Here is a 4322-nt window from a genome sequence, read left to right as displayed (position 1 = left end):
GCTATCAGTGTGTTTTGCCACTACACAAACATACCTTGTTTCTACAGGGACACTCAGAAAATTAAGAGGGATCAACAAAAGTTGCAAATACATACTTCACTTGAAGTGCATTCAAACCCCATGTAGAGATTCTCATTTCAGATTAAAATGGCTTTAAATTACTGCTTAGTCTTCTGGCAAGAAAGAGCCCTGAGAAATGGCTCTTGCTGTGAAGAACTGTGAAGTTTAAATAGTAAAGACTGGCTGAAAGCATAGTTGTTATATCCACTTCACACCTGGGCAGATTAAAGTGCCCACCATTAGAAAGGGAGGCTCCTGGAGCCTTGGAGGGAAACTCAGATCTGCCAAGATCCAGCCTGCAAAAATAACATCCTTCAAAACAACCTTTGCACCCTTTTTTTCTCTCTGGATGTTAGGTAAGCTGAAGAGCTCAAAAAAAAAAAAAAGATAAAATATTGACAATATCTGCAATATAACAAAGAATAGTAAAAATAGAGAAAATGGCTGGTCTGGGATTCACAGAAAGGGAGCAAGACTGCCCTTAAAGCCAGCATAAGATGTACAACCAGGAAATTCACCATTAGGAGAAAGTTCTGACTAGCCATGACAAGGTCAGCCTGGCCAGCCTTTCATCATCCCTGGAGGATGGACTACCTCCTTGAAAACTATGGAGTCTTCTTGAAAGCACTCAGGCTGTAAGAAAAGAAGGATCCCAAACAGAAAATCCACAGATACACCCTGGTTAAGAAACAGTTCCATAATTTGCTCGTGACTTACAGATTTAGGTTCATCGTCGCCGTCTCAGAGGAGGCACTGCAGGAGAGATGAGCACTGCACAAGGTAGCAGAGAAACTAGGAGCCCCAGCAGCAAATAGAGCAAGGGCTATTGGATGCACAAAGGCACTGACAATACCAATTCCTCTTGAAAACCAAGTTAAAACCATCTCTGTGGAAGTGCCCCCCCATACTGTCAAAGCCTTGGCCAACAGCAGTCAACCTGCAGAAGGCCAATGCTGATGCTGTGCCTCCCAGCCCTGCGACTAGATGCAACAGCCTAAGAAACATGTTGCTTCTAGCCAAGGTAGAGCACAAGAGCAAAGTTTACCTTCACCTCTGTTTCAGAGCAGTCTGCAGAGTTTAGCACTCCATTCCATGCCCCCTGGCCTTCAATAACACTCTCTTTACCTTAAAAATCAATGCCTCTTCCCCTCCTGGTTCATCCTGCCTGTGGTCCCAGTTAAGGCTCAGTGGGACGCCCACCTCCCGACCTGCATCGTGAGATGGTCGCAGTGTAGCTCCCACCCTGCGGGTAGCCACTTCATGACAGTTGCTCAATATGTGGAGACTCATACTCAGCCTCTTCACATCAGGGTGAAGCAAGGGCAAGACTGCAGCTTCACCTCCAAGCTGCCTTGCTCCTGCGGCTGCCTGCACAGACCTGGTTGCTGAAGGCTCAGCACCCTGCGGTCTCCAGCAGAGAGGTAGCAAAGGGCAGGGAGGATCTCAGCAGGTTTAGAGCCTGTTCCAGCCAGAGACCTGCATTCCCACAGCCTTGTGGGTGGCTTTATGCGCCTGTGATGAGGTATATAAACCCACTGAGGTCAGCAGAGGGATTAAAAAGTATATGGGTTCAATAAACCTACGTAGGTTCTCCAATTCAGGGAGAAAGCAAGCTGAAAGGTAAGGCTGAGCAGAGGAGCTGGCAGCTGCTTTGACCTCAGCCACACACAGCACGTCCTATGGATCCTGCCCTGCTCCCTCACGCCCGTGTGTGCCTTGGGCACAGCTTCACTTCCCCCTTGGAAAACGAGGCTCCTCAAGCAAGCCCATGGGATGAGATCCTGACATCTTTCTGTACGTTGAACAGCACAAGTAGCTGATCTGTGTGGGGCTGCTTAAAAAGCGTCCAAGTAGGGAACAGAAAGAGCATCAAAATCAAGCTCCTGCTTTTAGAAACACACTAAAAATACATTCCGCTAGAGGAGATGGCACAACAGCTAAACCACCTGCTAGGAAAATAATACTCAATTGCTGAAGTGCCTAAATACAAATGTACATGATTTAGAGACTCTAATTTGGGTAAAGATAGTTGGGATGGGCCAAATTTCAGGAAGAGTCATTAACGCTTCAGAGATGACAGGCACTGGTTTTGCTGCCTGCCTTCTCTTTTTGACTCTCCTGCTAACTTTACCCTCTGGTAACTTCACTTGGGGACAGGGATAAATCAAGGATCTACTTCTCTCTGCTCTTTCTTGTAACTTACTAGGGCACAACAGTTTCACCCTGACACAAGGATATGAAACAGCAGCCTAAGACCTGGCATTATGGACTCACACAGTTACTGGCAACCCACCTGCGGACAGTGCTCTGGGATCGCAGCCTCCATAGCGGCTCCTCATCTGCAGGAGCTGGGAGGGAAACCTCTCCTCTTGTCCACCGGGGCTTTCAACACCCGGAGCCCCCTTTCCTGTACAATCCATTCCTCTCTGTCCTGTGGCAGCTCACTCTTTGAAAGTACTTAGAAGATAGCACTAAAGCTGTTCTTATGTCCCGCTGTCAGGGTACAGCAACAGCCAGCTGCTCCCTAAAGGATGGGAGGCCACAAGAAACTCACCTGCAGGGCTGAGCTTGTTAAATGGAGCCCCTGGGCCCAGGTGGAGCTGATCAGGGCTGTTACGGCCCATTAGTGCCCCAGGGCCCAGCACCTGCTGCTCTACTCACAGCAAAGCCTCTGCTCTGTGGTGCTGGTAAAAGCGCTCGTCTGTGGGTGCCAAGTACTCACCCTTTCCTTCTGGCTCCCCAGCCTGCCCTGGAGTTTATAGCTCTCAACACAACAAATCCTGAGCTGTGACCTGTTTTTCACTGCTCTTGACTCAAAGGGTTCCCAGATTTACAGCAGCAGGATGTGTTACTGGGTGTGTAGTATGTGCTCCTGCGGCTCTGAATTCACAAAGCGAGTGTAAATTAAGGACTAGATTCTTGTGCCATGTCTTTGCTAGCTGACAGGTAATCCCAGAAGGGTCATGCTCCTGCCTTTGAACTTGATAGTTCAGTGTACAGTGTCTTGTTTGTGTCCTGCTTGTACAATACACTGAATACAGACCTGCCAGACAAGATCAGAGCTTAAGTTACACGGAAAGTTACTTAAAATATTATCTACGTATTGCAAGAGCTCTGAAAATGAACGATATTACATACTTTGCTCACTGAAAAAGACTCCAGGATAGATTTACTGTGCAAGCTACTACAGCTCCAATCCGAACCAATTAAAGTGAAGAAAGATTTCTTCTAACTTAAGTGTCACGGATCATAGCCCTTTGCCTCCATCTTTTCACGTATCTTTACAGGAACAAAAAGTTAAAGATATGCTTGCTAGTTCTAGACGTATACCTTGCACAGACTGGAATTCAATTAACATTATTCTGCAACAAAACTTGGAGAAGCTCTTCAGAGCTGCTGCTCACAATGCAGAAGTGACTGAACAAATGATACTCTCATTAACGCTCTGCCTTTCCCTGCTGTGCAAGCCAAATCCTTGAACACTAAAAGCACCTCAGCATCAGCTGGGTTCACAGGCATCCAGAGCAATTTTTCAAGCTCCCTGACTTTTATAGACTGGGGGGAAAGGAATTTGGTGTGCTTTAATCCATTTTATTACATGAACTCAGAAATGGTTTTGACTCTCTGGCACTACAAATTAAGCTGGCTGCAGTTATTCTATCCCTGATTATGCTGAAAGTTACTTGCAATAATTTGATGACTACATTTTTTGGCCCTTTTTTTTCCCTCTTTTCCAAATTAACCTGTGAATTTAGTTTCCCTGGTAGTAAGTAAATAATGCAATAAAACTGGAGATAGTAGTCAACACATTCATATCTGGATGCCTGAAATTGTGGATGAACACAGTAAAAGCTCCTGTACTTTGTAGGTGGAATTTCCTGCACTCGCTGCCCAGCCCTTCAGACTGGAAGAACATGTTGTATGAGAAAATCAAAATTTTTTGCACTCCTCTGTGTTTTTTTAATCTAGAAGACTAACCACTTTTTAGACATAAGTGAATTCAACTTTGCAAGTCATTAGACAAATACTATCACACCCATTTTAGAGACTGGAAAACTCAGGTCAAGAATCATTTAGGGATGGAGCTTCTTACCCTAAAAATAGTCCAATCTGTGCAATGCAAGCTACTATTAAGTATATCTAAAGATGGAAAAGAATCTGCTTTATTAGTGTATTCATAAAAATTCTTGGCTCCCCTTCCTTTGCTCTGACCACTGTAACACCTTGTCTCCTAAACCCTGATAACAGAGGGAAAGATGTAC

This window comes from Calonectris borealis, chromosome 7 (assembly GCF_964195595.1).
Source record: "Calonectris borealis chromosome 7, bCalBor7.hap1.2, whole genome shotgun sequence".
Lineage (NCBI taxonomy): Eukaryota > Metazoa > Chordata > Aves > Procellariiformes > Procellariidae > Calonectris > Calonectris borealis.
Note: the sequence above shows the minus strand (reverse complement) of the source record.